This window comes from Ischnura elegans, chromosome X, assembly GCF_921293095.1.
Source record: "Ischnura elegans chromosome X, ioIscEleg1.1, whole genome shotgun sequence".
NCBI lineage: Eukaryota > Metazoa > Arthropoda > Insecta > Odonata > Coenagrionidae > Ischnura > Ischnura elegans.
The window spans coordinates 110,250,641-110,264,918 of record NC_060259.1 but is presented as its reverse complement, the minus strand read 5'-3'; the positions used below and the strand labels follow the sequence as shown (position 1 = coordinate 110,264,918).

General features: G+C 42.8%; 1 protein-coding gene across 1 annotated transcript in view; it reads right to left on the bottom strand.

Annotated features, from left to right (window-relative positions):
• LOC124171257 (histone-lysine N-methyltransferase PRDM16-like) overlaps positions 1 to 14,278 on the bottom strand; it is a 221,477-nt gene that overhangs the window by 197,977 nt on the left and 9,222 nt on the right. The window lies entirely within an intron of this gene.

Genomic DNA, 14,278 nt, shown 5'->3' with positions numbered 1-14,278 from the left:
GGAAAAGCCCAAGTTAAAGCGAGAGAAACGTGAATTGCTTAGACAAGGGGAGATCACGTACCCCATGATGATGAAAATATGATAAATGATTTCCCTCATGCCTATGCTTGCTTCAATTAAAATTATTCATACACTTGTGGCCGTATGATCAAAATAAAGACGACAAAATGTACTTCTATGAGAAAGGCTCGAAGGCTTGGGTGACAGTCGACGATGGAACCACTATACCAACTGCCCCATGTATGGGATTCCACGCTATTTTGAAATTATATTAGGCTTGTTAAAAGTACCGCATGAAAATTAATTAATTACAGCCAAACTAAGGTCCATTCATGGAACTACTACCAGTTTAGAGATGTGTTCGCCATTCCGAATGCCATAAAATATACGGCATTGGAAACCTCCACCTCCCCTTGTGAGTACAATTCGTCTTCTTCAATGTGAGCGAGAAATCCTTCGCCATTTTGGGATGAGTAAATAAATGTATGTAACCATGCATATTAAAATAATCTGCACGCTCATTTATCCATAATGAATGTGGTCTCCGAATATAATGTCGATATTCTTCATCGCTGTCATTCGTATTCTCCGAGAGCTGATGAAGCTGCATGCGCGCCATGCCACGTTACTGCCCTTAGATTAACTCGGATAATAAGCTTTTAACGGAGGAATATCGCCAGTAAAAGCATAAACCGAGATAATAGCCCAAAACCGAGTTAATGCATCTGGTGAAACGCGATTGTTGTAATATCTCCGTTTTTGGAGAATATTATCCGAGTTAATTCAATTATCCTCGTTGGTGAAACTGGCCCTTAGAAGATTAAATAGACCGAGATTACACAAGAAGGAATTGGAGAAAGAGATGAATTGATAAACTTATAAATTATACAACAATGAATATGATGGGTTAGGAAAAAGATATAGTCGACTAGGTTGAAGGGAAGCAACCATTATCAGGGGATGACCGTTAGGGTGGGCCAAAAAAAGGTTTTTTTCCTGATCAAATTTGCCCTGTGCGGGAAAGTTGCGAAATGATATAAGGATCTCACATACAAATTTTTTTTCAAATCGGATAATATTAACCACTGCCGCCCGAGCTCTAAAGTTTAAAATTGTACGAAAAATCAGGCTGATTTCAGAATCAAACGGCTATGGTTTTAATAAGGTAAATTATTTTAAATAAACATCAATCATAATGACGAATGACGTACTTGTGGAGCTATTTTCAACAATAAATTCAGCCAAGGCTGAGAAAGAACAGAATCTGAACACCAAGCATTTCACTAAGTAGCTCTCTGCTAGTTTCGTGAAGGAACTACCCAGAACTCACCACGAGGAAGAGGCTACCATCGAGTTCCACCCGTGTCCCCCAACCAACCTTCCAAAGGATTGCGGGAGGATTGAAGCAATGGTTAAAATAGAGGATAAGCGTACCAGGTGTGGAGTGGAATGTGTGATATTTGCTGCACCCAAAAAATTCAGGGGTAATGATTTGCCCACTTATGAAGAAATGATGACAATATTTTTGTACTCTCGGAACATTGAAGAAGAAAGTTAAAATACCATTATTTCTGTGCCGGGAACCGCGGAGACAGTGGCTTATGCCATTGAAGACATCTATCCCAGTTGTTGGATATAGGCAAATTGTTAGACGAATCATTCAATATCATGAAAACTGTAGAAATATTCTTCGATCTGTCGACAAGTATGCTTTCATTGAAGTGAAACTTTCTTCGTCACGCACGTCAGCTTTTTGATGTTGCGGCATGTAAATTGCTTTAGTGGGACTGATTGTGTTTGTGATTTTACTTAGGAAGTGCCTAGTGTAGAATGGGAATTCCCTAAGGACAGAGAAGAGGCAGGAAAATGATTATAGGCGCCATCGATGTGCCGGAGACCAAAAATAGGAAGAGGAGGCTTTGCAGGTTAGAAGGAAAAAAGGAACACCCGAATGCTCCACCCTATTTTGTCATAACACTTCTGTTTGGAAGACTCAGGTGATGAAATGACATTGAACGAAGAGTTATGTGATGCAAGTGAAGGAGAGGATTTCATGGAAAAAGGTTAGTGTAAGTAATTTGAGCCGAGATTTGCCTCAGCCTGTGAATGATTCTGCATATCAACCCGTGCCTCTGCAGCACTTGCATCTGCGCACCTAATAGATATCGGGTTGGTAACTCAAGGAGTCGATGTACTTGTTGTTGACAAGAACTAAGTTAGAAGGGAAAGGGAAAAATTGCGCACGTCTCTTCGGAGGAATGTGGGAACTGTTAAACTGCAAGCGCTTTACTTCGACGAGAGGAAAGACTCTGCTTTCGTTTATAGTCAATAAAAGCGAAAAACAATAGTGGAGGAGCATGTAACTCTCGTTCAAGGGCCCGGTTCACGATACTTAGGGCATGTCTCAGCAAATCTATTGGCCTCTAGGATTCCATCATGAATTTTATAGCGGAGGAAATGGTCATCATCGATGGACAACAAGCAATTGTGTGCGATGGAACTACGGTTAACACCGGAAACCATGTCGGAGTAATCAGGAGAATGGAAATGGCCTTAAGAAGACCTTTGAATTGGTTTGTTTGCCTGCTTCATTGCAATGAACTTCCGTTCAGCACCGTCAAAAGAACTGATGACCCTGGCAAAATTTGTTATTGAAGTTTACGCTCCAATGCGGTTTTCAATAAAATTGAGACAACATTGCACGGAAGGCCCGAAGCATATTATGAACATGATTCTTCAATTTGAAATATATAGATAGAGACATCAAAATTACGCCTCTACTCTATAATTCAGGGAAATTTAATTTTTCTTACCCAGAGAATATTCTGGTTGCAATGTTAGCCGATGAACGCAGAAAAATTTGTGCAAAGGCCATCACAAATACATTGAAATCGAGAGAAACTCAGCGGGAGGAATTGAGGAAATTCGAATTTTCCAAAGCTAAACTTCGATGCTCAAATTATATCGACTTGATTGACTGGGAAGCAATTGAGGTAAATCAATCACCAATAGTAGCTGGGATGACAAACAAAGACTTGGAAGACCTAGTTACGGAAAGATCTGTATCAGAAGTACCTTTTCCCTGCCACACACAAGTAGGTGAAAGGATAGTAGGTACAAATGATGACGTTGGCAAGAAATCCGTGTGCAGTGCATAACGCAGGAATGGATGGGCATTATCGTGCATAAGAGACAGAGAAATTCAGCCGAAATTCGAAAAAAGATAACAATATAATGTTGTCAGAGTAATTGATTTGGTTACACAATCGTGTCCTTTGAAAGGTTGGCTGGGGGACACGTGAGGAAAACTCGATGGCAGCCTCTTCCTCGTGGTGAGTTCTGGGTAGTTACTTCACGAAACTAGCAGTGATCTACTTAGTGAAATGCTTGGTGTTCAGGTTCTGTTCTTTCTCAGCCTTGACTGAATTTCTTGGTGAAAATAGCTCCACAAGTACGTTATTCTTCATGATGATTGATGTTAATTTAAAATAATTTACCTTATTATTACTTTTGTGGGATTATTTACTACCATATGATGACTTATTTGCTAAAAAAATTAAATTCGATCGAAATAAATATTATTTGACCTGCAATTTAGCCCTGAAAATGGAATTTTACAAACGTAGACAAAAATGAGTTGTGTTGTGCGGGTGGTCTATACTAAACTTTTGTTGTTAATTCATAGACATAGTTTGAACAAAAGATTTCGTCAAATAAACTTTAAATTTCAATTTTATAAACAATAAATATGTATCCACTCTTTGATATTATCCATTATCCCATATTTTCATAAAATTCGTCTTCTTAGCCGTTTGATTCTGAAATCAGCCTGATTTTTCGCACAATTTTAAACTTTAGAGCTCGGGCGGCAGTGGTTAATATTATCTGATTTGAAAAAAATTTTGTGTGCGAGATTCTTATATCATTTCGCAACTTTCCCGCACAGAGCAAATTTGATCAGGAAAAAAAAACTTTTTTCGGCCCACCCTAATGACCGTGTTAATAGGGTGGCTGACACCAGATGGATCAAGCAAATATTTGATTGGTGATCTTCAGAGAAACTGAAAAGAGGAAGAGCAAGAGGTAATCGAATGCAGAGGGCAGCAGGAGAACAAGAGGAATGAGAGAAGTGTCATGATAGAGAGAAATGGAAGCTGGGTGCAGGAAAACGGCGACAGAATACAAATGTGATAGTGCAAGATCAGCGAGTCGCGAGAGAAGAGGAAAGATGACGGGCGGAGAAGCGGTCCTCTTCACATGGATTTGCACCGGAATTTGTCGTGGTGGTGGCCTGGGTCCGCGGGTCCGCCCACCCCCGCCTCAAAGGTGGGCGTGAGATTGGGCCTGCCTTTGTGACGCGGCCAGGACAAAGCCACATTTAGAGAAACGTCCCCAGTGAAAAAATCCCGGCTCGTGTCAGGAGCAGAGGACGCCTGACCGCATTGACTTTTGACGGGTCGAAATTCTATTTTTCAGAATGGCACTCCCCGCCCTCTACCCCCCGCGGGGAGCGCGTCAAACACGCTTGCAGCCGCTTTTGTGGCGGGAAACCCCTTCCGAGACCTGTCTTCGACGGCACCCGAATAGGCGGCCAACTTGGAGCGTCCGAGCATGACGAGGCTGATGACGGCGCACCCATTGGTCCACACGCGCGTTCATCGCATTCGTCTCCTCCTCGTGGGCACCCGAGCCGCCTTGTTGTGGCGCCAACAATATGACGTACTGGATCCTCCTCGCATGAGGCCAGAACTGAATAAAGGCCCGCGAAGTTATTTTACACATTATTAACAGCAGTAAATTTTGGACCTTAAAATGTATCGTAGCTATAAGGTGACTTGAGGAAAGCCCATTACAGTAATTAGGGGGTTTCAGGGAGTGTATTGGGATACATTTAAGGTCTTTTCTCACAAACAAAGGCTGATTTGGAGGGATTTCACAATCACTTAAAGGAACTGACACACCGCTGAAACTTTGCTATGCGAGAAGGAGAGTTGACTACTCCAAAGAATCTTTGTGCAATCTTTTAAATTAATTCCCGCCATTTGAGTTACCTCCTCTTGGACACAAGTCAATCCAAATATTAATATCAAAAGATCTCTCTGTAAGAAAAGATATTACCGTCTGTAATCAGTTCGTGAGGGACCTCTAGATAATCGAGCTCTGATGTAAAGAATGAAAGTGTTTCACTATCGGCAGTTTTTTATAATGCGTCGCATTTCAACGCATTAACCTCACGATCAGGACAAACAGGTCGGTTCACTTACAAAAGACCTATTATATAGTTAGTCAGTCACATTTAACCTTTGATAATACTTTAGACACAGGACTTTTGGCATAAGTCCATATGTGATACATACAATTCCCATTTAAATGAAGCATTTCCTTTGCTTAATAACACACTACGCCAGCAAATTTGCGATAAAAAGTGGACCGAAGGTGGTCAGACCACAATTGGATTCAGGATGAGCACCTAATAAATATCCTACCTGATGACGAGTCGAGCTTCGAAGCGTCGACCGCGGATAATTTGACGCTTTGGAGAACTGGTGTATAATGATGGATGATGCATTATCAAAGGAAAGAAGGAGATGCAACTTTTGAATAATATTGATTTTGAAGTCGCCTTCGCCCTTTGACATGTAAGCAACTGCCCGACTGAAATCTGTCAATCCTTTCATTTTTCAGCACGCTCATTGCCTCAACCGAAGTAGTCGTCTCCGTAGAATCCACCAAACCCCCACTTATACATATATCGTCTGCTCCCTTTCTACCGTGTAAACAGTAAGGGGACGCTTCGAACCCCCACGACCGGTCATCTTTGTCATTCTAAGCGTCGAATAACTTACTTAAAAATTTATCCTTCCCATAGGAATTAAAAGAGTTTCCACAAAAGACCGTTCTCAACCTAAGATATTCTAGCGAAGCAGTGTATTGGAAAATTAATGCCTATTTGTTCGCTGTAATTTTATGGTTTCTTCCGTGCCATCGTAAAGACGTAAAAATTATCTATATCACCATCGACTATAGAGGTAAATTTGCGCAGTAATCGACCGTTTGATATGGTCAAAAATTGCCAAAGTGTGAAATACTACCAAACTCGTTTCAGTACAACTTCGGAAATCTTCTACTAAGGTTCTTACGGCAACATTTGATTCCTTAACATAAACCCCCCAACTTTGCAAGCCTCACAACACTTAAGGCGAGGACTCTGTGAATTCATCTTACCTCGTTTTATTTTCACCCTGAATCCATGAAATCAGAATGATTTAGTAGTAAAGAGAAAAAACTCTTTTTAATACCAATTCTATCACCTGGACAGTTTCAGCATTAAAATGTAGATATTAATGTAATTATCACCAAAAAATGAGGTAATTTCATATGTTATCTATTGTATTCTGCTGCAAAATAACCTGAAGAACAGCATATCAGCCTGTTCCGTAATTTTAACAATGTTTTAAATTCAATACACGACAATATTAAATTTACGATTGAATATGGTGGGGACAATATCAATATCTTAGACTTAAATGTTTCAATTAAAGGTGGTAAACATGATCTATCAATATACAGAAAAGAAACGTTCACTGATGTTATTATTCCGTTAGATTCATCTCATCACCACACGCATAAGCTAGCTGCATTGAGGTATATGATGCACCGGTTAATGAATATTCCTATGACTGTCCACAACTTCGATAAAGAACTCAAAATTATAAAAACCACAGCTGTAAGAAATGGCTTCAATCCCCTGTGCTTAGACAAGATGCTTAAACGCTATCGATCCAAAAGAACCACGAAGTTACTGACATCTCTGTGTATGGTCCCGACTGAAATTACCCGCTGGGTCAAACTACCTTTCATTAGAAACATTTCGTATAAACTCCAGAATGTCTTCTTTAAAAATAAAAATAATCACAATATTTCATTTTATAACCCATTGACGCTTGACAAGAATTTATTCAATTCTAAGGACAATCATGACTGTGTGGACAAAAAAGGAATGTACAAATTAAAGCGTGAGGACTGTGGTTTGTGTTGTGTTGGCCAGACCGGTAGACGGTTTAAAGACAGAGTGAATGAACACAGAAGAAGTTTTATATATAATGACGGAAAATCTTATGTTGCAAATCATTTATGCCTGAACAACCATTTTAGCAATTTAGACATAGATAGTTTACATTGTATTGACAAAGGGCTTAAATAAGATTTTATGGAAAATTTTGAAATTGCCAACAGGCCGGATGGACTATGTAATGATGTTTAATTTTGTACTGACTCACCTTTGTTAAAGTTAAGCTTCCCGATGACGTCAAAACCCTGACCTTCACGATCCTCTAGCTGTGTGTCTTCTGGTTTCGGCCTTCACTCATTTGTTCACCTACACTGTTTCCCCCTCCCACTCCCCTCACTCCAATTCCATACGCCCCCCACCTCCTACCTTGGCCTGGGTATAAATACCGAGAGAGTTTTTTGTTGGATTACCTTGAAAATGACACCAAGTGTCGAAACCATGGTCGGTTTAGTGATAAATAAAATGGTGTGGATATTACCATTTATGCCTTAATCATGGATATAGCATTATTCCACAAAATTAAGCCTGAAACAACTTTACATGTTCAGAGGAGATTGATTAGAGCCTCGATTATATTTCCCTGCATCTAAAAGATGGAAAAATTTCTTCAGTTTTTTCTCAGGTGCAATTTTTAAAAATTTCCACGGGTCTTGGCTGTTGCGCAGCCTCCATAAGCGCTCATGTTTACATTTACTCTCGGCGCATTCGGGCTTATCTCAGAGAGCTCTTTTTAGCGGCAGATATGGGAGGGAAGAGAAGGAGCCATCTTAAACGGTTGACTGCCAAAAAAAACTCAAATTCATTCCCATTTCATGGTTTAAGTTGGTAAACTGAAGGGCCTCTTATCCTTACTTGTCAACTCTTTATGTTCCTGAATGCCGCCTCGCGTCACTAGCCTGCTCAGAATGCTTCACTATTCCTCTGGTTGGTCGTGTCCTCGACATTCCGGATGCAGTATCCTCGACAGTAAAGAAGAAACATTTAGGGGAGGCGCGCACTAGTGCGACCACGACCACGACCTGTGGCACACGACCAGTTTTAGCATTGCAACAAATGGAGCGACGCGCACTAGTCCAAGTGCGACTCGTTGGTCGGACCCGAGTCGTCCGACCAAAATTTTTGAATTTGGTCGTCCCCGACTCAGCGGTCGTTGCGGCCAGAAATTACACACATTCTTATGGCGCGCCGCGCACTGACTCCGACTTCACTCCCACCCGACCATACCGACTGAGCAAGTGGTTAATGTGTTTTGATATCATGGTCGTGGTCGTTCTCTGGTGTGCGACAGAGATCTATCGTGGTCGTGGCCGTGGTCGCGCTAGTGCGCGCCTGTCCTAAGGGCAGGCTGTTGGTAGCTCACGCCTCTTTCATGACGGCGTTGAGATTCTTCCATCCCATTCACCCTTCCTGCCCCACCCTCACCCCTGGAGGGGTCACCGGGCTCCCATTGAGGCGGCGGCGCCTCCTCTCCCCTTCCCCTCGTCACCCCCTCTCCAGGCACATGGACGTAAAAGTCTCGGACTTTTGAGGTGTATCCCCGCAAGTCCGCTCTCGCGACCCGTTCCAAATGCTCCAAGTATCCTACCACATCGCACTCTTGTTCGCCGCGCCCACGAAATCTCAGAAACTGGAGTCCTCAACAGCAGAAAAGGGCCATTTCACCTAAACCCTACACCGCGAGGGCTATGGTGACAGACTGTTGCAAAAACGGGCGACTGTGGAAAGGCGGCGCACGGCACGGGAAACGACCGCTAATCACTGCGACCACAAGGATGAAGCACACGCCGTGATACCTTTCGTCGCCGGAACTTCGGAAAAAAAATCTCCCGAATTCTTAGGATACATGACGTCGTCACTCGATTCATTAGCGAAACGAAGACAGCAGATTTTCTTCCTGGACCGAAAAATGAAATACCTTTTGACCTTCACGTACTGAGCGCCATTTTCGTGTGGGGTCAAGTAAGTTGGAGAGAAAACATTGACAACGCTCCGGCACATAAGCACCGCTGAGAAAAAGCAGTTCAATCTCTCCGCGATCGCGGAGTATGCTTGGAGTGGACCCGGTGACAAAATTGTCTTAGGTAGAGGAAATCTTATATAGAGAGAAACTCTTTTACTCCAGGCTGATAAAAGAAGTTAAGGAGATCGCCAAAACACAAATAAACATAAAACGAGAGTCCTCTCATCCAATCATGGAAGAGGGCGCTCAGAGGGGGAGCCAGGCAGCGATCTACGAGGCGAGTAACGCGTCGAAGGACTATATGAGACCAAGAGAAACGCAGAGCTGCAACTTCCACCTGAACATTCCATGATGATTGCTAGCGAAACTGTTGTCAACGACAGGACTTTGCAACCCAAAAAAATGGAAAATTATAAATACTCTATATTCATATGTTTCCTACCTTACCAAATCTTGTATTTATTTTCGCATTCATACTACCTACCCCAGACCTTATGTAATGGCATATCATTTGCTATCATGGGCTTCGTTTAGTATGAGGAAAGGAAAATATAAACCAGATATGAATAAAATTAAATAATCTTATCGGTTCTGAAATTAATTATTGCTTTATAAGGAAACATAAATACACGAGATGCGCCGAATCATAATCACGTTGGCAGCGCAGCCATGGCCACGAATCATTTGAAGAATTTTCATAATGGAACTATCTTTAAAGCTACACGTTTTATTTTAAATCGATCCCAGTATCTGCATCGCCAGGAATCACCCATATGATGGCATCACCGTGGTAAAACCCGAGTCGGCTTGAAATTAAAGTGAGCATTTAAATCCCTTTCCACCAGAAGCGTGCAAAACTTTCAAATGAGGCACGCCTGAAGTGGTAACTGATATTCGTAAAAAACATTAGGGGCTAAGAAAACCCAGTGTTTGTTTACTTCTTTGACGATTAGCATCGCTGTAAGGGCAGCCTCAATATCCATCGCGCAATCACAGCCGTGGAAATTACGTGTTAAACAGGATTCGTTTGCATTTAGTGCGCTCGTTGGATTGGAAGTGGGAATGAAGCGTTGGATTTGCGGAAGGCGTGTCACGAATGCATCTCCATGAATGAAGCGGGAGAGGGGGGGCCGAGGAGGGGTGGCTGAGATGGTACGGAGGGTGGGGGGTGAGTTTTCGGCATCATTTGGGCCGCCGGCAGATGACGGCCCCCCGCCGCAACCCTTCTCCCCGGCGACAGCAGATTGCTGTTAAGATAACCTCCCTCGCGCCAAATCCTTAATGGGCCCCATTGTGACCCGGGACGATTTTTACGGATGTTAACTTTTATGAAGCTCCCGGGGAGTGGGTCGAGGAAGGGGGGAGCGAAGTGCCTTCCCCATCCTATGCCACTTCCGGCGTTGGATCCTCCGGTCGGACGCGCGGACAGCGGACGTCGACAGTGATGGAAACACCGGAGAAGGCTTGCTGGCCTGCTACCGTGGATTCAGCATTCAGAATCAGGGACAGCAGTCGAAGACAACCGATTTGGAACGAGAATGCAAACAATTATAAAAATATAACACTAATTTTCACAGGCACAGTTTTCTTACAAGTTAACTAATATTTAAAATATGTGATTATATATTCTGGTAAGATAATCGAGATGATGCAGCGGTGCACTGGAAATATTTGACTAGAAAATAAATTTTATATCATGGAATTAAGTTCAAAATATTATTTTCCTATTTTTATGATGGAATTCATTAAATTATCGGTTTCCATCGTTCACTTTTTCATAATAAGAATGCATTAATCGAAGAAAAATATCCGCTCGAACGTAATTTTTTATTTTTTTTTGCTAAAGATGAAAAATAAGAGAAAAAATCTTGAAACTCATTTCCGTTAGTACTTTCAACAGTGTCGCATTTGACTCAGATTTGAAGCCACGTATGCTGTTTGCATTCGATGGTAAAGGTCCAATATTTTCCGCTATATCGTGGTATCTTTAAAGTTGGGGACAATGCCGTCCGTATAAAAATATGTTGAAAATGACGATAAAAAGTTTCTTTTCAGCCACTTTTCCTCGATTTCGATTCTTCAATGAGCACATCTCGCAGTGCCGAGAAACATTTACCATACCTTGCCTTAGAATATGCAGACATTTTTAAGGGCGCGTTGACCAAGGTTAATTAACAAAATGGGGAATCGCGATGGTCAGCAGCGAAGCTTTCCGTCGAGCTAGTGAGCCCTCTTAAAGCAGACAAATGCCAGCCACTTCGATCATATAGGTCAGTAGATACGCCCCTTCATACACATTACAATTGAGGCAGTTGGACCCAGCATCAGCCCGGACCACTAATGTCATATTGATTCATACTTTTACCTGAGGAGCCCACCCACAGCATGGTTTTCAGCTTGTTGTTTCGGGCTGCGCGTGCACAACGAAGTTCATGAGGCGCATGATGCCAGTGGTCCAGGGCTTAACTCCTCAGATTAATATTATGATGCTTGAATCAATATGTTTCCATAGCAACGCATCAACGGCTTACTCGATCGTAGGTTCAAACTCGGATATCCTGCCACATGGTCAAGGAAGCCACCAGCTTCTTCTCTCTTCATTGTTTAATGTTTTTGGGCCCTGTTGGGTGACTTTGCATAAAGCTTCTTGTTTATTCAGTGCTTTGAAAACGAATGTTTATCATACCTACCTACAGAATTTTCGTCCAAAGAGGGTGGCTGATTTTCAAATTTCTTACCTCTTGAATATGTCATTGTGGATCCTCCCGGCCTGCTACACTTACTTTGATGAAAAATTTTTAATCATATTATATATTATGATTTTAATCATGTTATGCCATCCAGTAGCCTAATAAACTTAATTCCCCGAGGCAGTACCCTGCCTACTAGAACAAAAATTATGGCTTTTGGGACTCTATTTTAGCCAATTGCGTTTAGGATCTCCCGGCGAAACAGCGGAAAGTAATCTTCCCAAGTTCTGCAAAGCGTCAAATTATCCACGGTCGACGCTTCGAAGCTCGACTCGTCATCAGGTAGGATATTTATTAGGTGCTCATCCTGAATCCAATTGTGGTCTGACCACCTTCGGTCCACTTTTTATCGCAAATTTGCTGGCGTAGTGTGTTATTAAGCGAAGGAAATGCTTCATTTAAATGGGAATTTTATGTATCACGTGTGGACTTATGCCAAAAGTCCTGTGTCTCAAGTACTATCATAGGTTAAATGTGACTGACCCTCTCAAAGGCTCCGTCACTGACCAGGCGTTTTCTCTGTTGATTATTCGCCCACCTATCGCCTCGAGTCTATCCACCTATTGTTTCGAGTCTATCCACCTATCGCCTCGAGTCTATCCACCTATCGCCTCGAGTCTATCCACCTATCGCCTCGAGTCTATCCACCTATCGTCTCGCCGCTCAACCCTCTCAATGGAGTTTTTTCCCTCACAAGAGTTATGTAATCAATTCATCATCTGCGGATCATTGATGACTGCAAATTTGGCTATTAGGACGCGTTAATATTTGATTAATGCTAAATTTAAATAATGTGTCAACCTACTTGACCATTATGTATCTTTGGGCCCCATGAAAAGATATCTCGAAAAAACAGTGAAGATTGGTCCTTCATGTTGGCGGGTAAAAGTTATGCACATCTACCATTGCAGGTATAAAGCCACAGTATGTCGACCGAATACCTTGAGTCTTTCCACTAGCTTGCCCATGTTTCCTCAGGGCATGTATTGCTGCAGTTGGGGCTCAAAAGTGTCGCCAGAACAAACTGCCTCTTCTGACTTCACCGTTTCACATATCACGTTTTAGAAGGTGAACTGATTGTATAAGAAACTCCATATGAAATTCGAAAGACTTACCGTAATAATAATAAATTCCATTGAATAATAAAAAGGCATTAACGTGAATGGTCACGTTGAGGATGTTAGTCTAGGCGTCCATCCGTAAGCACTTGCGAAATAACTCGTATCACATCCATGAAATACAATCTCCAAGAGAATTTCATACACTCTTTATGCTGCAGAACTAATCACTGCTACAACTTTTCGAGCTTGACGCTTTCTGTCAAGGTGGTGAGTCTCCTTACGTAGGCCCGCGCGATACACGGAAATCTCAGAAAACATTATGATAGTAAAATATATCAGCAATGCGATACTGAGTTTTGATCGCTGACGATGCATGGTTGTCCAATAGTAGTCGTGATGAAAAACCCGATAGGAGAAGTCACAATATCGCAATCGATAAATATCACGAAAACATATCGTGACGCATGATCCGATAAAATATACATCGTAATATTTTGATCGATCCATTCCTAAATATCGTTATTTCCAAACATCGATATTAAAAAATTATCGCATACCGTTCCTGAATTCTCAGCATCGTCTCGGCTGGCCCTTAAGTGGCTCCCGTAAAACGGCCCTTACTATGTGGTCCATTCTCAGGAGCACGTCATTCACTCCCATCACGATATCTGCGATTGAAACATCACTCGGCAGTAACTTTTGCGGAACGACTCCGGGGGCGAGGACATCCTGGGAGGAGGAAGCTCTAATGACACGGGCTGAGTGATTCACGGCGGAGCGGCGTCGCCGAGCGCCCGAGCGACAATGGACGCCTGTTTACGCCGTCGATCAATCAGCTGGCGGGGAAGCACTTTTGGGGTTTGACGCCTCCCCCCTTTCAATTACCCGGGCGACTTCAAAGGCGAGGGCAGCGGTCCCACGGGAAAGAGAGGCGAGCGCTGCTATCTGGCCACTTGGAGGTGCTCCGAGTGGCTGAGACGAGCAGTTTGAAGACGCTGCACTGCTGAGAGGGGTCCAGATGACCTCTCCAAGGTTTCAGCCCGGAGGCGCTGTCGCCCAAGTGTCGCGAGGACGGCTCGATGCGTGAGAGGGTGATTGGAAACTGGGTTGATTGATTGTGAGGGTGAACTCGGGGTGAACGCAAACAAGATTATCGGCTTCTGCTCGCACCAAAGAGATTGGAGAAATCTCAGATTCCGTGATCCTTGGAGGGTGTGATTGTTTGATTCGAACACTAGCGTTTGTTTACGACGTGGCGTTCATTTCGATTGGAAAGTCTAGTTCTCTGGGAATAATTAAGTTGAGAGATTAATTGGGCGAAGCGATTAATTCCGGAGACAGGAAATACGAATGCCAATGAAAAGACTCCGACACCGGTGTTTCGATTGTCCCAGGCCATCGGAGGAGGAGGACAAGGTGAGGGCAATGGCCAAGA